This window comes from Callithrix jacchus, chromosome 4 (assembly GCF_049354715.1).
Source record: "Callithrix jacchus isolate 240 chromosome 4, calJac240_pri, whole genome shotgun sequence".
In the NCBI taxonomy this organism is placed as follows: Eukaryota; Metazoa; Chordata; class Mammalia; order Primates; family Cebidae; genus Callithrix; species Callithrix jacchus.
This window is the reverse complement of record NC_133505.1, coordinates 22927992-22953337: the sequence shown is the minus strand read 5'-3', so window position 1 is coordinate 22953337 and position 25346 is coordinate 22927992. Positions and strand designations below refer to the sequence as shown.

At 42.7% G+C, this 25346-nt stretch overlaps 1 pseudogene; it reads right to left on the bottom strand.

The window, feature by feature from the left end:
• Positions 1-2042: 2042 nt before the first annotated feature.
• LOC100408729 (isocitrate dehydrogenase [NADP] cytoplasmic pseudogene) lies at positions 2043-3273 on the bottom strand (annotated as a pseudogene).
• Positions 3274-25346: the final 22073 nt, after the last annotated feature.

Sequence of the window (25346 nt, the reverse complement as noted above, 5' to 3'; positions counted from 1 at the left end):
GCCAGGAAAACTGCAACCACCTGCAAACAGCATGCAGTGTCTATAGCGTTTCCACTTAACACCGGCCCCTGACGACCTCCACCTGGCAACCTTCATTTCCTCCAAAACTCAGGGCTTCCATGTACAGCCCGTGTTCCATGAAACAGACCAGGGGCTCAGATGTTTATCAAAGATAAGGAACAAACTTCCATTGGGTTTGTTCATCTTGTTCCAAGATTGGGTTCCCCATCTTGGAACACACATTTAGATATATCTGCCATCCAGGATCATTCTCAGAGTATTCTTAAATAATTGCTACCAGGTGTGTTTACCCTACATTAGACGATCCCAGGTTTAGAACAGCAGCCTGTACAATTTAAGAAGGCCATCTTGGTGTTCGTAAAATAATCTTCATATTGTCATAATATTTGCTTAACTGCACAATCTGCCCTCAGGACATTTTCATATTAAATGCGAATTGTTTCTTAAACGTGCCCTCTTCTTCTTACCTGCCAATAGACATTGATCCTCATGTGGCAATTCTTTCAACAAGCATTGATTGAACACTGGCAGGGCTAGAGTTTTCAGAATGCTGATAATCAGGCCCTTCCCTGAGAGGTGATTTTAGACTAAGGATGCATGGTTTGGGCAGTCAATGAGCAATGGGTCTCACACCTGCTACACATTAGCATCACCTGGAAAGCTTTTGCGAGGGCCAAGGCCCAAGATACACCCAGACCAGGTGATTGACTATTTCTGAGGATGGGACTCAGGTATGTAGCTTTCAAAGCTCCCCAAGTGATTTTAATGTGCAGCCAGGGTTGAGAACCAGTGCCAGAAAACAATGATTCTCATCAAATTGGCTGCATATGAGAATCATCCAGGAAGATTTTTTAATAAATTAAGCCGCCTGGGCCCCACCCCAGAACAAATGAGTCAGACTCTTTGGAAGAGGGATCTGGGCAACTGTATGCTTTCCAAAGCTCCTTCATATAATCTGATACACAGCAAATATTGAGAATCATTGCTACAGGCAATCTAGTGAATGAGAAAATCTAGAGTTGAACCCATTTCTGGCTCTTTGGCCTTGCAAGCCACGCATAGCTGTAGGATGAAGAGTTACCTCTGAGCGGCCATGTTGGGTAATGGTAACAGCAGGGCTGAGAACCTGAAGGCATGGGTCAAGTCTTGGCTTTGCTATATAGCATTTGCTGTGCAATGTCACACAAATCACATACATTTTCTGGGTTGGGAGTCCTGTCCACCTGCCTAAAAATCCAGCACTCTTTCTACCATACCTAGTGTTTTTAGACTTTTTTTCTACCTTAATTGGTATTTTACTATTTTTATTTTTGTTGTTGTTTATCAATCAGTACATAGACCTAATGATTTATTTATATATAGTTCTTTTTTTTTTTTTTTTTTTTTCCAAACCTCCAGGTAGCATTGATTCCAGATTCCAAACTCTCCTATGGCCTCAAAAATGTTTAGTCTTTTGGAAACCTTCAGCAAGCTCTTTGCAAAAATGACTGCAGTGTCTTCAACACATTTCAGGTGCACTCACAGTTTGTTTCGGTCATGTGCAAGTTGAAGGTATAGCTCTACATGGTGCGATGGGACATCTGTAACACCAGAGCCTCCCCCTGCCCACGGTCATGGACAGGAGGGGAAGGGAGTGAATTTCTACCTAATGCATATTTTAGGGGACAATACTGTGGCTATCATTTACCCTTTTGAGCATTCTTGATTTTGGTCATTTATATTAAAACACGAGAAAAAGTGACAGTGAATACAAATGAGTACTAACTGAATTCCTAGGCTGCTACTAGAAAATAAAGTTTTATAAAGTCCCTTGCCGCGTTCACAAAGGTGGCAACAACTGTATATGTAAGAAAAAGCCTGTAAAATTATAGAAAAGATAAACTCTGGCTTCTAAACAAATCACAAAATTGATTTTGCCTTTATCCTTGAGTGTGATACAGAAAAACGTAAACCTGTAGACCTAGTTACCAAAAGTCACTTATCCTCCTCAGCCCAGGTATGAGCTTAAAGTGTGGCCTGAGTTAGCTCTTCGAGTTTTCTCTAAGTTTGTCCATGAATTCAAACATATTCAAGCAGTCAGAACGTCGCACCTGGAGTAAGCCTTTAATGCAAGCAGCCAAGTCCTTGGTCATGAAGCCAGCCTCAGTTGTTTCAATACAGACTTCTTCCAAAGCATTTGCAAAGAAGGCAAACTCTTTATTGTCATCAAGCTTTGCTCTGTGGGCTAACCCTCTAGTCCAGGCAAAAATGGAAGCAATGGGACTGGTGGATGTCTCCTGTCCTTTCTGGTTTATGCAGTGGTGATGAGTTACAGTCCCATGGGCAGCCTCTGCTCCTACTGTCTTGCCTTCTGGACACACCAGCACGCTGGACATCATGCCAAGGGAGCCATACTCTGGGCCATGGAGTTTGACTGCATGTCACCATCACAGTTTTTACAGGCCCAGATGAAACCTCCCTCTGATTTCATCGCTTGGGCCACCATGTCATTGATGAGCCTATGCTCATACCAGATCTTTTGGGCTTCAAGTTAGGACTTGTACTGCTTGTAATTTGTCTCCTGAAAGATGTCTTTAAAAGGTACATCATATTTCTTCAGAATAGTATTTTTGGTGCTCAGATACAAAGTCCAGCCCTTAGAGCCATTTGGAAGGGACTGAGTGCAAAACTTCAATTAACTTCTCTTGATTATACATCCCCATGGCAACACCACCACCCTCTTTGAAGTTATGTGCCAGGTTTGTCACCTTTTGGGTTCTGTCACTTGGTGTGTAGGTTATCTCTATTTTTCCAGGCCCAGGAACAATAAAATCTCTTGCTTCGTATCGATCCCCATAAGCATGATGACTTGTGATGATACGTTTTCCCATCCACTCACAAGCCGGAGGATATTTTTGCAGACAATGGCTTCTCTGAAGACTGTGCCACCCAGAATATTTTGGATAGTGCCTTTTGGTGATTTCCACATTTTTTTCAACTTGAACTTTACAACCTTTTTCTCATCAAGGGTGATAGTGTCACACTTGACGCATAATACTTACACATTACATTATACCTCTTCATAGCTTCTGCAGTATCCTTGGTGACTTGGTCATTGGTGGTATCACGATTCTCTATGTCCAAATCATAGCTATGTAGATCCAATCCCACATAGGGAAAAATGAGTTTCTCTTTAATCAGTTCCCAAATGATTCATGTCATTTCATCTCCTGGCATCTCTACCATAGAACTGCCACTGATTTGTTAAGACATTTTGACTTTAATAAACCTTAACAGTGAATCAATGTCATATCACCCCAATTCCCCAAAGTCTTGCAGACTCAACTGAATGTAGTCTATCTCCTGCTGGGATGATATGCTGATGAGGAGCTGGGGAGCTACAGCTGCTCACATGCTCAGACTCGCATACACAGCCTGGCAATCCCAAAGCAGACCCCCAGCTGCCTCAGCATCTGACACAGCCTCTGCAGAAACCCTGTATATAATTCTTAACGTGAGTACTGAAAATATTAAAAGCTTGGCCGGGCGCGGTGCCTCAAGCCTGTAATTGCAGCACTTTGGGAGATCGAGGCGGGTGGATCACGAGGTCAAGAGATCAAGACCATCCTGGCCAACATGGCGAAACCCCATCTCTACTAAAAATACAAAAATTAGCCGAGTATGGTGGCACATGCCTGTGGTCCCACCTACTCGGGAGGCTGAGGCAGGAGAATTGCTTGAACCCAGGTCGCGGAGGTTGCAGTGAGCCAACATTGTGCCACTGCACTCCAGCCTAGTGCCTGGTGACAGAGTGAGACTCTGTCTCAAAAAAACAAAAATATTAAAAGCTATGCAACTGTAATTGTTTTCCAGACAGTTATTCTATCAATATTTTAGTTTAAACTTTGAAGACAAATTATTTTTAGAAAGAGGCTTTCAAATACTATTATCTTAAAACATTGAAAATTTGTTAGGTCTAAAATTTGACTAATTCATGATTTAACATATATACTACATGTTCAATCATGTCCAATCTTTCAAAACACATTGATAACATTATCAGAAAAAATTGGATTACCAGGAACAAAGGTGTCACAAAGGACACCCAATTCCATCGAAGAACCCAGATCGGAGAGTAATTTTATAGACAAGGGAATAAAGCTAAGCAATATAAAGTGTTTACAAGTTAAATGCGTGATTATGACTTTAAACTGTCATTTGATTGTGCTCCTTTTTTTTTTTTTTTTGAGAGAGACTCTCACTCTGTTGCTCTCTGGAGTACAGTGCCGCCATCTCGGCTCATTACAACCTCCATCTCCATTTCCCTCATAGGGAAAAATGAGTTTCTCTTTAATCAGTTCCCAAATGATTCATGTCATTTCATCTCCTTGCATCTCTACCATAGAACTGCCACTGATTTGTTAAGACATTTTGACTTTAATAAATCTTTCGCCATGTTGGCCAGGATGGTCTCGATCTCTTGACCTTGTGATCCACCCGCCTCGGTCTCCCAAAGTGCTGGAATTACAGGCTTGAGGCACTGCGCCCGGCCAAGCTTTTAATATTTTTAGTACTCACGTTAAGAATTATATACAGGGTTTCTTCAGAGGCTGTGTCAGATGCTGAGGCAGCTGGGGGTCAAGCAGTTCTCCTGTCTCAGCCTCCCAAGTAGCTGGGACTACAGGTGCCCACCACCGTGCCCAGCTAATTTTTGTGTTTTAGTAGAGACAGGGTTTCACCATATTGGTCAGGCTGGTCTCGAACTCCTGACCTCAGGCGATCTGCCCGCCTTGGCCTCCCAAAGTGCTGGGATTACAAGCGTGGGCCACCATCTCTGGTGCTACTTTATTATTATTTTTTTAGACAGGGTCTCTCTCTGTGGCACAGGCTGGAATGCAGTGACCTGGCTCAATCTCAGCTCACTGCAACCTTTGCGTCCTGGGCTTGGGTGATTCTCTTGAGTAGCTGGGACTACAGGTACAAACACCAGGCCTGCTAATTTTTCTCTTTTTAGTAGAGACAGGGTTTCTGTATGTTGCCCAGACTGCTCTCAAACCCCTGGGCTCAAGTGATCCACTCGCCTCACCTTCCCAAAGTGCTGGGCTTACAGACGTGCAGCATCGTGCATGGCCTGATTGTGCTTCTTGTTATGGGGTGCTAGAAACTGCCAGCACAGTTTCCACCACCTTCCTTCCCGCATCCTTAGACTATAGTTAATGTCTCCCTTAATTTGATTTCCACTTATTCTATGAACAGCTAAATTGAAAAATGTAGGATGTATATAGAAAAATATACAACCCAGGTGGAGGAGAGGCACTAAATAAAAGAAAAAGAAGTGTAACCCCAGGCCATCAGCTTACTTCTTTAAAAAAGTATTTACACTTATCACAAACAATTTTTTTTTAAAGGGATGGGGTAGATTTCCTGCTTCTTACAAGTGTGTTTCTAGAACTATTAAAAGCTTACATTCATAAAATAGCTGGTAAAATGGCTCTTCTGGCTTCTGCAAGATTATCCAGGGGACTTGGTTAAGGAAGACAATCAGATTTGGCTGCTTTCTCTCCTGCTTCACCAGAGTCTGGCCTCTTCTGGTTTTAGCATCTCCATTTTCTGTGGGTGAGTCTGATTTGCTAGTTTTGCTTCCCCTTTTCCTTGCTTTTTTTGTTTGTTTGTTTTTGAGATGGAGTCTCGCTCTGTCCTCCAGGCTGGAGTGCAATGGTGCAGTCTCAGCTTGCTGCAACCTCCACCTCCTGGGTTCAAGCGATTCTCCTGCCTCAGTCTTCCGAGTAGCTGGGATTACAGGCGCCCACCACTGTGTCCAGCTAAATTTTGTATTTTTAGTAGAGACAGGATTTCATCATATTGGTCAGGCTGGTCTCGAACTCCTGACCTCAGCCTCTCAAACTGCTGGGATTACAAGTGTGAGCCACCACTCCTGGCCTGTTTGCATGTTTTAAAATAGTTTTGGCATCTGCAGGAGCATTTTTAGATACCATTGTGCCAGTCTCTGTGACTGCCTCTTGAGCTGAACTGCTGCTTTTCCCTGGCTTCTTGGTGAGGGACTGCAAGGGCCTTTGCAGAGCTGTGCTGGCTGCAATTCTCACCACCCCTAAACTGTGCTGGCTGCAATTCTCACCACCCCTAAGCTGCTGGGACCCTTGTTTTCAAACTTCTTAAAAGCATCAAAACTCCCTTTTATTTGTGAAATTTTGCAGAGAATCCTGACATTTCGTAAGGATAGCGATGTAAGCGTTGTTGAAGTGGGAGTACACTTTCGTGGAATGCTGATACCCTTGACCTGAAAATTCCACCAGTCATCACGTGATGCTGACAGATTTTTTTTACCTTTGAATATAAAAAATGATTAAAAATCCTTTGGGGGATTTTTAAAGAGAAATTACCAGTCACTACTCCCAATTCTTTTTTAATTTTTATGAACCTACTTTTATAGAGATGGAGTCTCATTATATTGCCCAGGTTGGTCTCCAACTCCTGAGCTCAAGCAATCCTCCCACCTTGACCTCCCAAAGTGCTGGGATTATAGAAGTGAGCCACCATGCCTGGGCTCCCAATTCTCTAAGTTGGAGAAAACAGGGGGAAAAGGCAATATTGATGGTGAGGATCTTGGGAACCAATAGCCATCATGGTCCTGTCTGCTCATGTCGATGAGGGAGGGTTTCCCTGGTGGTATACCTCCCGGGAGAGGCAGGAATCACAATCTGGACCCCTGTGACCCACCTTGTATTGGCCTCCTTTATCCTTACACAGTGAGGTGGAAAGTGAGAGGAAGGAGCATTTCCTCCCGGGAGAATAGGGTTGTGACACAGCCATATTAGACCTGGTCACCCTGGTGAGCCGTCAAGTACTGCATAAGACCAACAGAAACTACTCCCTGAGCCATCCCGATTAGGTGACCCATGACCTTGATTAATGACCACTAATCTGTGTTCATTGTTTACCAGCAGGTTAATAAGGCCTTTTATTAACAGAGAAGAAAACAATTAGAAAAGTACGGGTTAGATGACTGTATGACCTGCAGAGAGCCTAGACTTTTATCTGACCCATCAGTTTGGGCTCTAGAGTAAGTGTAGCCCAATATAATTATGTGGGACTAACGTCTCATCTCCCTTGGAAGCTCCAGACACTTGACTCATGAATAGGCTCTCTTTCTCTTCATTGCCGGACTCTATCCATCACCACCCTCCTTAAAGAAAATATATACAAGGTTTGAGATGGCCTATGTTTTTACATAGAGTCAATTGCCAATGAAATAATCGTGAAATTTCTAGATGGCACTGGGCGTGGTGGCTCATGCCTGTAATCCAAGCACTTTGGAAGGCCAAGGTGGGAGGATCACTTGAACCCACGAGTTCAAGGCTGGCCTGGGAAATATGACAGAGCGAGACCCTGTGACAAAAAAACAAAATAAAACAACCCAAAACAAAAACAAAAGAACAAAGATGAGTTAACAAAAAAGTTTTAAGAAAGGGCACAGTGGGAGAAAGTCTCCTTTTCTTGTGACCAGCATTCTGTTACCCGTTGACAGTTTGCACATAGCCAGCTTTGACTGAACTCACACTTGTTCAAATTTCCCTGAGATCTGAACTGGAAAGAGGTAAAAGCCATTAAAAGTGAACTCTCTGAGTTGTGTTTAAATTCATTCCACTGAACTCATAACTGTTAATCCCATTCACAGCTGTAACAATTATATTGCATTATCAGTGAGGGGAGGCCCTCCCCCTTTTGTATTATTATTGAATAGAAAAGACAGATAAATGTCAGAGTTCTGCCCTAAATTAAGATTCCTTCCTACAAAAGAATTCTGGACTCAGAAGGGAAGCATGGTCCTTTACAAGGTAAGCTCACCTTGTCCAGTCTCAGCTCAGGAGCAGCAAACTTATAGATCAGTGATTACTAGTCCACAGGACGTGGATGCCTGATGAGGCATTTAAAATCGTGGGTTTGCAAGCATTATCTTCAGCCTGCATACATAATATTTTATACCCACACTGCTATTCAAAAACATGGGGATGTGTAATTGCAATTAGTAAAATACAAATTTGCTCAAAGGATCACTAAATTCATGGCAGTTTTAAAAATAATACCAATACATAGGATTTCTTCCATTGGTTATCGTCAGAAGTTTTCTTTGCTTAGAAGCAAATTAGCAGTTTTTCATAACAAAATGGTCCTTGTAATTTAAAAGTTTGGGGGTCACTGTTTGAGAGTGTTGGTGATCTATGTTTAACTCAAGGATGACCTCCTCATAGCTCTGTAAACTACTGAGGTGTTGACATCCCAAGCCTGTTATAACTGGAACATACATTTGAATCCTATTCTGCACAAGGCACAATATTCTTGATTTCCTCCTTTCCTAAATCCCTTTGTCTCACGGCATTTACAACTCTTTTTTTTTTTTTTTGAGTCAGAGTCTTGCTCTGTCACCAGGTTGGAGTGCAGTGGTGCAATCTCAGTTCCCTGCAACCCCCGCCTCCTGGATTCTCCTGCCTCAGCCTCTCCAGTAGCTGGGACTACAGGCATCCATCACCAAACCCAGCTAATTTTTGTATTTTTAGTATAGACAAGATTTCACCACGTTGGCCAGGATGATCTCGATCTCCTGGCCTCGTGATCCACCTGCCTCGGCTTCCCAAAGTGCTGGGATTAATGGTGTGAGCCACTTCACCCAACCCGGCATTTACAAATCTAATTGAAGAAATATGAAATTAGTGCACACAAAAGGTACATTAATGAGCTAAGAAAATGCAAGGAGAAAACTTATGGTACATGATCAATTCCCAAATGCTGTGAACTTACAGAGAGCAGAAGGGGAAAGGTAGAGAGAGAGGGAGAGGAAGGTTATTGGTATGATGAGAAGAAGTATATTCCCAGGACAGACATCAGAGCAGGTTTTTATAGACTCTCATTCCTGACTCTGCTAATTGCCACCCGAAAGACCATGGATAGATAACCTGACCCCGATGAGCCTCTGTTTTATCATTAATAAAATCAGGATTATAATTATAATACCTCTCATATCTTGTTGTTGCGAAGATAATTTATGACAAAATATATCAAATACTTTTAGTATAGCTAATGTATAATATGTGAAACTCAATGGAAGCTAGTATGTATTCTATTAGACTGTAAACCCCTCCAGGATGGGAAGTGTGACTTACTTATTTTTGCTACCACAGAATCTAGCACAATGCCTGACTCAAGTACTCAATAAAAGGAGAATATTTGCTAAATGAAGGGATAAATAAATGGATAGATGGAGGGATGACTTTTTAAATGAACCATGGGCTTTGGTGACATGGAAGGGTGTCATGGAGAGCAAGAGGTCAATCTAACCATGCATGGAGAAGAGAGGAGTGCCCTGCCATGGGAGAGGGCAGGAACCAAAGTACAGAGGCAGGAAGGCACCTGGGATTGGGTATTGGCAGTCAGCTGTGGAGGGTGTGGCCTGCCAGGCTGGGGAGTGTGTATCTTACCTGTGGACATTGGGAGCCAATGAAGATTTGTGAGGAGGAGAATGACATGAGGAGAGAACTTTTCTGAGGGTAGCCTGGTGCTGGTGTGGAAAGGAAGGGGGCAATCCATGCTAAGTGAGAAGTGGTCAAGTCCCTGACCAGAGTGACAACTATGGAAATAGAGACAAAGGACTGATTGGGGAGATGGCAGAGGTCCCACATCTTAATCCTTTATGAATTGGTAAGGTGGTCACTTAAACCATCCTCCAACATGCATACTAACTATTGAAAGGCCACATTTTTGGCCTGGCATTGTGGCTCACACCTGTAATCCCAGCACTTTGGGAGGCCAAGGCAGGTGGATCGCCCGAGGTCAGGAGTTTGAGACCAGCCTGTCCAACATGGTGAAATCCATTTCTACTAAAAATACAAAAATTAGCCAGGCGTGGTGGCATGTGCCTGTCACCCCAGGAGGATGTACTCGGGAGGCTGAGGCAGGAGAATAGCTTGAACCCGGGAGACGGAGGTTGCAGTGAGCCGAGATTATGCCATTGGACTCTAGCCTGGGTGACAAGAGCAAAACTCTGTCTCAAAAAAACAGAAACCAAAAAACCCCACATTTTTGCAAATCACTGTGGGTGAGTACTCAGAGAAGAGACGTAGGAGGATGGATTGATCAGGAGTGCGGAGCCTGCCACATACACTGAGTCAGGGAAAGGTGATTTGAGGAGTAGGCTTTTTTTTCATTCTTAGTGACTTGGGAAGATCACGAGTGGTGAGTGTTAGCATGAGCAATGGAGATGGAATAATCTATAAACGTGGAACTGATCTTGGGGCTAAACTGCCAACGACAGAGACTCACTTGCCTGAACAAAAGCGAACTGGAAGTCCAGCAACAGGGGCAGAGCCTGACGGTTCTGCCTATGGTGAGGCTGAATTCTCCTTTTGGGGAGTTCACTCATTCATTTACCACATTTAACTGAATTGAAAAAACAGCCACTTGCTGCTTCCAATAACTACTATTATCAGTGACTCCTTGACGTTGTCTTCTGTTAACTACATGACATCTTCTGTCTGTGAGTTTGTGGAGCACCAGGGAAGAGGCAAGAACACCCAGCTCAGTATTGCTTTTCCGTGACAGAGGAAGATGCTGTGAGGGTTAGGTTTTCTCTGGGGTTCTTAAAAACTCTTTGGAGAATTAGATCAATCCAAGAATACTGAGAAAAATCACATGTAGTATTTACAAAGGGTAGCCCGGAATTAGAACTTGAGCATAAATCTGGTCTGAAAACTTGGTTAAAGATGTAACAGATTATATCGGGAAATCTGTATGTAGATCTGAAATGCAGGCAGCTTTCTAGATTTCTTATACACAACTGGTGCAGATACAAAGTGGTGCCACCATCTGAGATGACACTTTGGCCTTTTTGTGTGTGAAAATTGTCATACTCTATGTGAAAATTCACACATTCTATGGTCTAGAATAGACAATAGAATAGAAATAGAAATAGTGTGTGAAATAGAAAATTCACACACTCTATGGTACCCTTGGGGATACCAACAAGAAAAACTAGGAAACATATCTAAAGATGTTCAGAGCAGACCTTTTTGTAATAGCAAAAATGTGTAAATCAACCAACTGTCCATCAACAGCAGAAAAGATAAATCCATTGTAATATGTTCATACAATGGAAAGTTAGTAAATCATTAAATGGCGATGGTCTTACAGCAGCATGCAACAAAGTGGATGAATCTGAAAATATATAATAGTGAGAAAGTTAAGACCGGAGGTGGTGGCTCATGCCTGTAATCCCACTTTGGGAGGCTGAGGCAGGCAGATCATTTGAGGTCAGGAGTTCAAGAGTAGCCTGGCCAATATAATGAAACCTGACTCTACTAAAAATACAGAAATTAGCTGAGTGTGGTAAGGGCTGCCTGAATCCCAGCTACTTGGGAGGCTGGGGCATGAGAATCACTTGAACCCAGGAGATGGAGGTTGTAGTGAGCTGAGATCACATCACTACACTCTAGTCTGGGTGACAGATTGAGATTCCATCTCAAAAATAAAACAAACAGAAAAGGAAAGTTAAGCCCAAGACTTACACATGCCACTAAGCTCCCTTCACAGTGTTAAAAACAACTAAAATGAAACAACTAACTTTTCCATAATATGTGTATTTATGATAAAACTGTAAAACACATATATACTTAACAAGAAGTGAATAGTAAGCCAAAACTCAACGTCCAGGATAGTTTGCTCAGGTGAGCAGATGGATGTAAATTACACTCATTCTGGGTGGTGGGTTGGTGGACGTTCTTTATCTTATTTTACAAATAGGGTGATGGGGACATGCAGGGACCGATGATGAGTGTGTCATGAGCCATGACGTATGATTAATCCAGGTCTGCGCATCTGAGGGGGGTAGGGGTCGTGGGAAACTGTCGCAGGTCTTACGGGGTGCAGACGAACCTGATGGCTTTTCAGATAGACTTGCAGACTGAGTAGGCAGGACAGTGGAGAAGATACATTATTAGAGTTTGTCATCCAGGACCTGGCAGGATAATCAGTGTCATGAAGGATTGCACTCCTGCCTGGAGGAGTTTTCAGCTTATTCCAGACAAAACAACAATGGCGACATTGAGTCTGAGTTAAACATTACAGTCGTGGAGTCTATTTTTATTTTTCTGATGATAAAGTTATTGTAACTCAGATGTCTTTATTTTTTTTTTTCTGTCAAGGAACTTATTATAGAGACAAAATTTGAAAAACGCAGAAAAGGGTAAAAAAAAACCATCTCTATTATTCCAACACCCAGAGATCATCACTGTTAACCTTTTGGTGTGTTTGCCTCCTGTGGACTGGGATTAGATAAGAACCACTAACTACCTACCCCCCCGCCCATTGTATATTTTCTGACCAAGGCAACCTAGCAAAACTGTTCAGAGCTTGGTTCTTTGGAGTGAGAAGAGCTGAATTTGAATTCCAGCTTTGCACTTACTATGAGTCTTTGTCTTGGCCCCAGCATCTCTCTGAGAATAATAATGTACTCTGTTTCACCTGCGCTGGGGAACGAACAAGAGGGGCATCTAGGTTGAACGCCTCCAAATTTATGTCCTAAAAGTGATGGAACATCCTGACTGCTGCAGGTTTTATAAAATGTACAAAGGACCAGAGTAACTGGACTTCTCGGCATCAACTCTGCAAACAGTAGGTAATGGAGCAGTGCCTCCAATAGGCTAAGGGGCGAGTAAATCCAAACTAGAATTTGATATCTGGCCAGATGATCAATGAAATTTGTGGTGGAATAAAGACACTTTCAAACACACAGATTCTCAAAAAATTTACCTCCCAAGTCAGTGGAAGATGTGTGCCACCGTAATGAAGGAGTAGACCCAGAAAACAAAAGACACTAAACCGGGAAAAGAGAGGGTCCAACCAACACGCAGCAGGCAGAGGGGACAGTGGTGAAGCAGCTGAGAAGCAGGTGTGGAGAGCAACTGGTTCAGATTGGAGCCAGCCAGAAGATGCGAGGAAAGACTGCTTCAAGCAATGAAATGAATAGAATAACTGACATGAATGTATTGAGAAAATCTTTACTCAACTAGGGGAAAGTGTGGGGATAAATTAATAATAGTAACAGACTACAGAGCAAAAGGTGGGGGGAGACAGTTCTTAACACTAGGTGATGGGGAAATTGTAACAAAAGGAAAAGTTAAGGCCGGCATAGTGGCTCATGCCTGTAATCCCAGCACATTGGGAGGCTGAGGCGGGTGGATCACCTGAGGTCAGAAGTTCGAGACCAGCTTGGCCAATATGGTGAAACCTTATCTCTACTAAAAATAACAAAAAATTTTAGCCAGGCCTGGTGGTGCCTGCCTGTAATCCCAGCTACTGGGAAGGCTGAGGCAGGAGAACTGCTTGAACTCGGGAGGCAGAGGTTGCAGTGAGCCATGATCACACCATTGCATTCCAGCCTGGGCATTAAGAGCAAGATTTTGTCTCAAAAGAAAAAAAAAAGGAAAAGTTTATGGTAATTTTACTACTTAAAAACAATATAGCAGTGTTATTTACAATAGCCAAAAAGTGGAAGTAATCCAAATGTCCATCAACTGATGACTGGCAAACAAAATGTGGCATACTCATACAGTAGAATGTTATTTAGCCTTAAAAAGGAGAGAAATTCTGACACATGACACAGGAAGGATCAACTTTGAGGACGTTATGCTAAGTGAAATGAGCCGGACATAAAAGCACAAATACTTGTGATTCCACGTTCATATGTGGTCCCTGGAGTAGCCAAATTTATAGAGACAGAAAGTAGAATGGTGGTTACCAGGGGTGGCTGAAGTTGGAGAATGAGGAGTTTGTGATCTTTGTTTTGTTTTGTTTTTTTATTTTTAAGACAGGGTCTCACTCTTTCGCCCAGGCTGGAGTGCAGTTACGGGTCACTGCCACCTCCACCTCCGGGGCTTAAGCAATCCTCCCACCTCAGTCTCCCAAGTCGCTGGGACTACAGGTGCACACCTGTACTTTTGTAGAGATGGGGTTTCGCCACGTCATCCAGGCTCGTCTTAAACTCCTGAGCTCACGTGATCTGCCCGCCACAGCCTCCCAAAGTGCTGAGATTATAGGTGTGTGCCATCGTACCTGGCTGGGAGTTAGTGTTTAATAGGGACAGTTTCTATTTGAGATGATGAAAAAGTTCTAGAAATGGATCGTGGTGATAATTGCACTACAATGTGAATGTACATGAGACCACTGAACTGTACACTTAAAAATGATTAATAAGGCCAGGTGCGGTGGCTCAAGCCTGTAATCCCAGCACTTTGGGAGGCCGAGGTGGGTGGATCATGAGGTCAAGAGATCGAGACCATCCTGGTCAACATGGTGAAACCCCGTCTCTACTATAAATACAAAAAATTAGCTGGGCATGGTGGCACGTGCCTGTAATCCCAGCTACTCAGGAGGCTGAGGCAGGAGAATTGCCTGAACCCAGGAGGCGGAGGTTGCGGTGAGCCGAGATTGCGCCATTGCACTCCAGCCTGGGTAACAAGAGTGAAACTCCGTCTCAAAAAAAAAAAAAAAAAAAATGTGATTAATAAGGGTCGGGTGCGGTGGCTCACTTCTGTAATCCCAGCACTTTGGGAGGCTTAGGCAGGCAGACCATGAGGTCAGGAGTTCAAGACCAGCCTGGCCAACATGGTGAAACCCTGTCTCTACTAAAAATACAAAAATTAGCCAGGCATGGTGGCAGGTGCCTGTAATCCCAGCTACTCAGGAGGCTGAGGCAGGAGAATCACTTGAACCTGGGAGGCTGAGGTTGCAGTGAGCTATGATCATGCAAGACAAGAGCAAGATTCCATCTCAAAAAATAAAAAAAGATAAGATAAATTTTATGTTATTTTATGTTTTACTGCAATAAAATATCTGTGGGGAAAAAAACCCAAAACATAAGGTGCTGTACAAATGAATTGAATTACAATTATTTTTCTTATAGTGATATGAGATTTTAAAGACTCAGATGTTAGTGAGAAACTAATACCTCACTTTGGTAAAGAAAAGGAAATTTTTCACAACAAAATCCCATATCTTTATTTTTAAAATCTATGATTAGAAAGGTATACGCTAATAATTAATCCTGTATATCCATCTTCCAATGAACCCCTATGCCTCCAGGGGTTATCTGTCTCTTCTAACATAGTAACTTTCGGTTTAAAAAAAAGCCTGACCATACTACATATATGGTTTAAAAATTGTTTCTTAAACAACTTTATAATATATTTTGCCTTCTTTTCACATCCGTGTTTTATATAAACACACTCATTTTTGTAACATTTATTTTTAATAACTCTGGGATCAAGATATATTTTATATTAATCTAAGTCCCTCTTCTAAAGACAAGTCCCTCTGTAGTTAGAAGTTTAAAAAAGCCTCCTTTGTGTATTTTCCATTGTCTCAGATATTAAATAGAAAGATTGATTTTTGTTTTAAGAACACAGCAATTTTAATTTTAGATCATGAGAGTATTTTTTCCTTATTCAGTAAAGCAAAGTAAAAGCTTGTTTAGAGATGACAGTGACGTTTCTTCTGTGTGCCTTGGTGGGAAAGGACTCCGAGATGCTTTGTTCAATTCCACCTGAAGCCAAACTGCTAAGCAGTTAAAACTCAGGGAGCTGTTGGACAGGTTTAACAGAGTCAAGAGTGCCGCTCCACACCCACCCTTGCAAGACCGAACTGCTTCACGGGTTTGTTGAAATTGCTGTGGAACTGTGCTATAACTTTTTCCTATGTTGGAAATGTTTCTGTCTCCTGCCGGCATGGTTTAAATGTTTTAGATCAAAATTCTGCAAATTAGTAAAAAAACAAACAACAACAAAAAAAACACACAAATTGAGTCAGGTTAAATCTGCTGCTGTGTATATTAACTTCTTATTGGAGTGGAAACAATCCCTGGGCTATTCTCCTGATTCGCACGACTTTTTCTTGAATCAGGCACTTGCTGAAAGGAAGCTTTCTCATTTGGAGGTTAATTTATTAAATTGTGAGGAGCTGGTTAAAGGAAGTAGAAGTAACCCAGTTCTCTTAGAGTTTCCTAAGTATGAATGGCTGGTGAATTTCTCAAGGTGTCAGGGGAAACTCCCCTTTTCCTGACTTTTGCAGCATGCCCCTCATTGAGGGCGAAGGGAGGATTGCTGGGAAGGCTTTACAAGGAAATGCCTGCATCCCTACAGGGTTGGATTGTTTTCCTAAACACCATTTGGTGGTGATTGTAACTCCTGCCACTGATTGCCACTGCCTCAGCCCTTCCTGTTTCCCATACACAGCGAATGCTATTTGCCACTGATGTGAAAAGTTCTAGAACAAGGCGGGTCACTGGCATGGAAAGCTCCAGAACCGCCTGGGTGTGGTGGCGCATGCCTGTGGTTCTAGCACTTGCGTGGTATCACTTGAGCTCAGGGGTTTGAGACCAGTCTGAACAACATGGCAGAACCCCATCCCAAACAACAAAACAAACAAAAAACCAACAACAAAAGCCCCAGGATCTGTACCTTGTCACTTTCAGAGCCTTTTAAAAAAATCAAACGCCACCAGAAAATACTATGCCCCTTTTAAAGCAATGCTAACAAGACATTTTACATGAGGTTGGAAAATGCTTATGATATTATAATCCATTAAGAAGCTGAGGCTGGGCACAGTGGCTCACGCCTGTAATCCCAGCACTTTGGGAGGCCTAGGCTGATGGATCATGAGGTCAGGAGTTCGAGACCAGCCTGGCCAACATAGTGAAACCCTGTCTCTACTAAAAATACAAAAATTAGCCAGGCGTGGTGGTGGGAGCCTGTAGTCCCAGCTATTGGGAGGCTGAGGCAGAAGAACAGCTTGAACCTGGGAGGCAGAGATTGCAATGAGCCGAGATCATGCCACTGCACTCCAGCCAGGGCAACAGAGCGAGATTCCGTCTCAAGAAAAAAAAAAGAAGCTAAATATAAACTTGTATATATAACTGACATCAGTTGGGTAAAAAATTCATTAAGGGAAAAAACTAGAAGGAAACTTCCAAAAATGTTTAGCATGATCACCCTGTCTGCTTGGTATAATTATAGGTGAAATTTTCCTTGCTTCTCTCCATTCCCTTCTGCCATTTCTGAGTATTTTACAGCAAATACATAGACTTTTATAAGCAGGAGGGAAAAAAATCCTAACTTTGGGTTTATCCTTCTAAGCAAGCCTCTTAATTGATTTGCTGAGTGAGCGCTCAGCTCCAATCTGCATTTTGCCCTTTACAGTCTTGGGCCTTGGCAAGTAATGCAGGTTCTTTCTTTCTCATGGCCTCACTTTTCTTGGCCGGTGTAGGATAAGATGAGGAGTTTGAATGGGGTTTCTTCCCTGTGAACTGTGATCTTACCAAGTTTATGATAAAAACAACAACAACAACAACACAAAAACAAAAACAAACCAAAAACCCCAAACTTTTTGGGACCTTAGATGAGGAGAGTCAGTTGAAACTAAAGATGATTTTCCCCCAGCTCCTGCTCTATTTAGATGCTCATTTTCTTTTCTTTTTTTTCTTTTCTTTGAGACAGGGTCTTGCGTTGACGCCCAGGCTGGAGTGCAGTGGTGACCTCAGCTCACTGCAACCGCTGCCTTCCAGGCTCTGGTGATCCTCCTGAGTAGCTGGGCCCATAGGTGCACACCACCATGCCCGGCTAATTTTTGTGTTTTTTGAAGAGACGAAGTCTCGCTATATTGCCTAGGTTGCTCCCAAACTCCTGGGCTCAAGTGATTTGACCACCTCAGCCTACCAAAGTGTTGGCATTACAGGTGTGAGCCACCGCGACTGGCCTAGATGCTCACTTTCTGCGTGTTGTTATTATGATATTATGACCAGTGGGTTGTTTGATATTTTGTCTCCTGCTTTTAAATCTGGACGTTTTCCTTATTCTTTAGTCTCCCGTTTACCTACACCTCTATCTGTAGCAGGGAAACGATGTATGTGTCATAACTATTTCATGATGATAAGATGCTAATGGTTTATGAAACTCGTTATTTCTAATATCTAGGCTTTTGAAAGGTAGTTACTTTAGAAACCAGGTTACATTTCATTGGCATTATATTCATCCAGAGTCAGATCATTTATGGTTTAGTGTCCATTCTGATTTCATGTTGTTCAGTATTTGAATCTCCTATTTTATTTTTTCTAAACAATGGAAGCTACATTCAAACAAAACAAAACAAATACCTGCACTGTGATTTGAGGACACCAAGAAAATCACCACAGCTTTAGGAATACAACTACAAATAATAAGAGTAGCTGGATGTGGGAGGATCACTTGAGCTCAGGAGCTTGAGGCCAGCCTGGGCAACATAGTGAGACCCTGTGTCTAAAAATAGGTAATAAATAAATAAATTCAGTATTTCAATAATGCGCATTATTGAATTAATAAGTGTATTAATTCAATTAATTAATTGTATTAATTAATACCTTTTGGTGTGACTTCTGCAAAGCAGGCTTATTATTCTAGTGGAGGAAAATAACAATTGAGGTTGGGTGCAGTGCCTCACGCTTATAAACTCAGCACTTTGGGAGGCTGCGACAGGAGGATCACTTGAGGCCAGGAGTTCAAGACCAACTTGGGCAACATAGTGAGACCTTGCCTCTACCAATAATAAAAAAATTAGCCAGGTGTGGTGGCACATGACTGTGGTCCCACTTACTCAGGAGGCTAGGTGGGCGAATTGCTTCAGCCTAGACAGTTAGGGTGCAGTGAATCCTGATTGCACCAGTGCACTCCAGCCTGGGTGACAGAACAAGACAAAAGATAAAGAAAGAAAAGAAAGAAGGAAGGAAGGAAGGAAGGAGAAAAGAAGGAAGGAAGGAGGGAGGAAGGAAAGAGAAAATAACAATTGATGGGATAGTTTCTTGGTTGCAAGCTGATACCAAATCATTGCCCAGAAATGTGTTCTTTCATGCCTGATAGGACAGGAATTTTGACATAATGGAAAGGACATAAGCCTAGAAACAGATGGAATTCTGCTATTTTAGATATCAAGTAACTCAGGGACGTTTCTTAACTTCTCTGGGAGTCGCTATTTTCTGTTTATGAAAGGGTGGGTTCTAGTTTATATAGTGCTTATGTTTGGGACATGCTTTCCTGGCCAGAGCACGTGTGATCCAGGTACAGTGGGTGGGAAGTATGCTGCAACCAGTCTGGCACCACCGGGATCTGTTTCCAGATCATTGGCTAGCCTTGGGGAGTTTCATTTGGAGAAAGAGTTCCGACGCTTTACAAGTTTTTAAACAACTGGTGCAAAAATGTTTTAAGCAAGGTTTTGTTTCTGAAATTCTCTATGGAATACAAATGTTGAGTGCCTTCAGTAAAGGATGATTAGCTATTCAAAAGTTTTCTTCGCGTAACTTTTAGCACAGTATATCTCCCTGTGGTTTTGCTGATTACTGGGTTTACTAGCAATAATCTGCATCCTTCCTTTATATTTATATAGTTTGAGTAAGTGTTCCAGTCCTAGCATGTTCTGTAGGTTGACAGTCCCTCACAATCATGATAAGATGAGAAAATTACTTTCAAATTATATTCAACAGGTAAACTTCTTTGGCTGTCGTATTATGTTTATCGACTGTGTGGCTTGCCCACTAAAGTAAGTGTGAGTTATTGTTTAGCTTTAGATGTCACTTGGCCATGGGTGTGGGTGGCTCCTGTGTGGTCCGTAGCTGTACTTGACGTCACTGGGAATTTTAACCTCCAGCCTCTTTTGCAAATCTGGGTGCTACATGAAAACAGGATTAGGCAGGAAAATATGGATGAATCTCCATCATCCATGCTATCCAGTGAAAGGCAGTAAACAACATACTCTATTTTTTTTCTTTTTGGAGACAGGGCTTTACTCTGTCATCCAGGCTGGAGTGCAATGGCTCAATCTTGGCTCACGGCAGCCTCGACCTCCTAGGCTCAAGCGATCTTCCCACCCTAGCCTCCTGGGTAGCTGGGACTACAGGTGTATACCACCATGCCCAGCTAATTCTGTATTGCTCAGGTTGTTCTCAAACTTCTGGGCTCAAGTGATCCTCCTGCCTTGGCTTCCCAAAGTGCTGAGATTACAGGCATGAGCCACTGTACCTGGCCCAAAAAATATATTCTTAAAGAACAATGGATACCACAGTTTATAAGACATTACCTGTGCAAAACTCAAACCAAAGGGCAACAACAGCAACAATAAAAACTCATCGCCTCAGTGACAGAAAATGAGAAGTTCCTCTGAGCTATTTAATTTCCACAAAGTTAAGTGCCCTCCCCCAGCAAAGAGGAAAAACCACTACAAACAGAAAAACTCCCCAGTTCCTGAAGGACACTTAAACCAAGGAAACTAAAGACAGTTTGGGGTTAATGTATATATTTTACAAACATTTTCCTATTTCTGAAATGGGCTTTGTCGAACAGCTTTCTTCAATGAAAGCTTTAAATCATTTATTTCAACAACTTTAATTAGGAGAGATAAATCTTATTTTTGTGATAATTCAGATCCTAGATTTATTACTTCTGGATGATTCTAATTTATTCAGACAAATGGAAGGGAAAAGAAACAGTAAAATATACATATACGTTTTATTATTACGATTTTAAATGTCTACCATTTTAATAAGCATTTTCTTTTCCTTCACATTATGCTTCTTTTCTTTCTTTCTTTCTTTTTTTGAGATGGAGTCACTCTGTCATCCAGGCTGGAGTGCAGTGGCACGATCTCAGCTCACTGCAATCTCCGCCTCCTGGGTTCAAGTGATTCTCCTGCCTCAGCTTCCTGAGTAGCTGGGATTACAAGAGCACACCACCAGCCCCAGCTAATTTTGGTATTTTTAGTAGAGGCAGGGTTTCGCCATGTTGGCCTGGCTGGTCTCAAACTCTTGACCTTGTGATCCACCTGCCTTGGCCTCCCAAAGTGCTGGGATTACAGGACTGAGCCATTGCACCCAGCTCTGCCTGTAATTTTGATTTATTAAAATAATACTCCTTGGCAGGACACTGTGGCTCATACCTGTAATCCCAGTACTTTGGGAAGCTAAGATGGGTGGATTGCCTGAGCCCAGGAGTTCCAGACTAGCCTGGGCAACATCGTGAAACCCTGTCTGTACAAAAAATACAAAACTTAGTCCAGTGTGGTGGTGCGCGCCTGTAGTCTCAGTTACTGGGGAGACTGAGGCAGGAGAATCATTTGAGCCCAGAAGGCAGAGGTTACAGTGAGCCAAGATTGCGCCGCTGCACTCCAACCTGGGTAACAGAGTGAGACTGTCTCAAAAAAAAAAAAAAAAAAAAAACAAACACAAAACCCCAAAAAACTACTCCTCTGTTAGGCAGAGCAGTTATCTTAACTGATGGGCTGTAAATCCTATGACAAAGAGGTATAATTTACCAACACAAAGCTATACAGAATTCCCATGGGATTTTGAGCAAGTAAATGATTTCTTCTTAATCTCACTGAAATAAAAATGTTCTGTTTTCTTTTAAAATCTGCTCTGAATATGACTGATTCCTCTTTACTAACTACAAGGTCATTTCTAAGGTTAGCCAGAGAGAAAGTTGCCTGTCGGTAATGTGTTTCTATCAGCACAAGGGGAGTTATCTGTGAGTGGCAGGGAAAAAATAGCTGACCTTCAGCAAGTGAAGACTCTGACAGACTTTGGATTCTGATTTTTTAAACCAAGTTTTAAGAAAACAAGCTACTTTTAAACCTCTTTGTTGTGCTTCCAAAATTCTATAACTATACCCTTGCTATAGCATACTTAATGTTGTATTGTAATTATTTGTTTTATTACTGCAGACTTTAATATCCTGCAGAAAAAAGAGTCATGCCTTCTTCATCTTCACGTGTCTAGCATTGAGTCTGTTGTGTAACATCGCAGATGTTCAATAACTGCTTTTTATTATTTATTTATTTATTTTTGAGCTGGAGTTTCACTCTTGTTGCCCAGGCTGGAGTGCAATGACATGATCTCAGCTCACTGCAACCTCTGCCTCCTGGGTTCAAGCCGTTCTCCTGCCTCAGCTTCTGGAGTAGCTGGGATTACAGGCATGTGCCACCACGCCTTGCTAATTTTGTACTTTTTTTAGTAGAGATGGGGTTTCTCCATGTTGGTCAGGTTAGTCTCGAACTCCTGACCTCGGGTGATCTGCCCGCCTCAGCTTCCCAAAGTGCTGGGACTACAGGCGTGAGCCACTGCGCCTGGCCAATAACTGCTTTTTATTTTTTGTTTTTATTTGAGAGGGAGTTTCGCTCCTGTTACCCAAGCTGGAGTGCAATGGCACGATCTCGGCTCACCGCAACCTCTGCCTTCTGGGTTCAGGCAATTCTCCTGCCTCAGCCTCCTGAGTAGCTGGGATTACAGGCACGCACCACCATGCCCAGCTAATTTTTTGTATTTTTAGTAGAGACGGGGTTTCACCATGTTGACCAGGATGGTCTCGATCTCTTGACCTCGTGATCCACCCGCCTCGGCCTCCCAAAGTGCTGGGATTACAGGCTTGAGCCACCGCGCCTGACCATTTTTTTTTTTTTTTTTTAAGGATAATTCTACTGTGCAACTGCGTGGCCTTTTTTATTACACATTAGAGAAGAACAATCAATTCATTTTTTTTTTTTTTTTTTTTTTTTTGAGATGGAGTCTTGCTCTGTCGCCTGGGCTGGAGTGCAGTGGCCCAATCTCTGCTACAATCTCCACCTTCAGGATTCAAGTGATACTTGTGCCTCAGCCTCCCAAGCAGCTGGGATTACAGGCGCCTGCCACCCCGCCCGGCTAATTTTGTATTTTTAGTAGATACAGGGTTTCACCATGTTGGCCAGACTGGTCTTGAACTCCTGACCTCAGGTGATTCACCCGTCTCAGCCTCTCAAAGTGTAGAGATTACAGGCGTGAGCAACTGCACCAGTCCCTGAATTTCTGAAATCAATGTTTTACTATAGCATTTTTAAGGGCAATTACTGTACCCTATTCATCTTTGCATGTTGCAGAGTATTTTCACATCCTAGGTTATAATTATTTGCTGAACAAATTAGATGTATAGAGGGAAAACATCCTAAATGAAATTTTGTACATTATGCCCTGACATCCTCCCTCCATGCATGTCTTCCTTTCCTCCACCAATGGATATTATGGGCTGTTTGTGTAGAGGCTGACTTCCAGCCATTGATTCTGTTTGAGAAAAAACACTATCTTGTTTATACATCAGTGTTTGTACAGGTTGAGCATCTCTAATCTGAAACTCTGAAATCCAAAATGCTCCCAAATTCAAACTTTCTTTTTTTTAAATTTATTTTTTTATTTTTATTTTTTGAGACGGAGGCTCTTTGTTACCCAGGCTGGAGTGCAATGGCGCGATCTCGGCTCACCGCAACCTCCGCCCCCTGGGTTCAGGCAATTCTCCTGCCTCAGCCTCTTGAGTAGCTGGGATTACAGGCACGCGCCACCATGCCCAGCTAATTTTTTGTATTTTTAGTAGAGACGGGGTTTCACCATGTTGACCAGGTTGGTCTCCATTTCTCGACCTCGTGATCCACCCGCCTCGACCTCCCAAAGTGCTGGGATTACAGGCTTGAGCCACCGCGCCCGGCCCCAAATTCAAACTTTCTAAGCACTGACATAATGACCACAAGTGGTGAATTTCACACTTGACCTCATGTGATGACTTGCAGTCAAAATGCAGTCAAAACTTTGTTTCATGCACAAAATTATCTAACATATTGTATAAAATTACCTTCAGGCTGTTTGTATAAGGTATATATAAAACAAAAATAAATTTAATGTTTAGGGTTGAGTTCCATCCCCAAAGATCTCTCATTACCTCTATGCAAATATTCCAATATCCGAGAAAATCCAGAATTCAAAATATTTCTGGTCCCAAGCATTTTGGATAAGGGGTACTCAATCTGTATAATCATGTAAACAATTAACCACTTTGCTTTTATTAAAGATACGAGGAAATTGAGACCATGATGCAAATTATTGGTTGTGTTAACAGTGACAAACTTTTATCTCACTACGTGCTTACTCCTTGAATTTAAGATGTTCAGCTGTAAAAAGAAAAAGAGCAAGACATTTTGTCCAAAATTATGCCTAAAGGGTCAAGGTGTCATGAGAAGTGCTGTAATATGACAAGTTTTGGAAAGCGCACCCCCCCCAACTCTCTTTACAATGTAAATATGTAGTTTGATTTTTATTTTTGTTTTCAGTTCACAAACATTTTGGAAGATAATTAGCGGCATTGTTTGGAAATATGAAAAATTTATTAGAAGGATCTTTAAATGGCTTTTGCTAAAGAGTCATTTAACAGTATTCCATATTATAGAAACAGCTTTTCATGGATGGTGTGACTGGGTCTGGATCCAAACCCAGTTCGGTTCTTGGAGCCCACGGTGTAGTTAACACTCAGCCTCTTAACTGGGAGCGGCCCTGGAACAAGTCTCTGGAATGCTCAAGCTCCGAGTCACTCAACGGTACCAAGCTGATGATCTCTGCCCAGGGTTCTTTGCAACCCTCAGGCTCAAGTCCCAGGAGGCCTCCGCCGCTGACTTTTGGGAACAGCACTGAGTTCTGGAGAGGATTGGGTCTGCGAAGGGCACCAGAGACCAGCGTCTGCAAGGTTCTTGTACAAAATTTGGAAACTGGACCTGGCGTTGAAAGCTCCTCGTTTACGACGACCATCAGAAGGGAAAAAAATAAAATAAATTGCAATTTTTATTTTCATGTTATCCCATGAAAAAATAGTTGCAGTGTTTTCCTTCTTATGCAAAAGAGATTAATATTTACGGTGAAGACTTTACCAGGAAGTGGTGGTTTTCTATAAAAATAGGTTTTACACATTAGAAATCGGACTTCTGAGTTCCTGGAATAAAACGAAACAAAAAAAGCCCCCAAATAAAACTCCATCTTCTAAGCGTTCCCTCCTTCACTGTGCTTCCATTCCATGAGAGGCCGTTAGCATTTCCAGGGATGAACAAAAGTCAATGTTTAACAAGTAACTCTCCAATCGAGAGGCCCTTCCATGCCAGCTATTTCCGCCCGGGAACCGAGGAAATCCTCAAAAGCCAGGCCGCGCATTCCCCGCCCGAGCCGCCCCTGCGCCGAACGCAGCGGCCCCCGTGAGCGCCTGTTTTTCCCGCGGTGGCTGCGCCCGGGGCGCTCGGGTCGCCGGGACCCCGCCCCGCCCGGCGTTACTCAGGCCTCGGAGGCGCAGGGCGGAGCCGCGGGCAGCGGGCGCAGGTGGGGAGGGGTTGGTGACACCAGCGGAGGGGCGGGGAAGGCGCGGCGGCGGCACCCCGCCCTGGGAAGAAACCCACCAGGTGTGGCCTCGGCGCCCGGTGCCAGC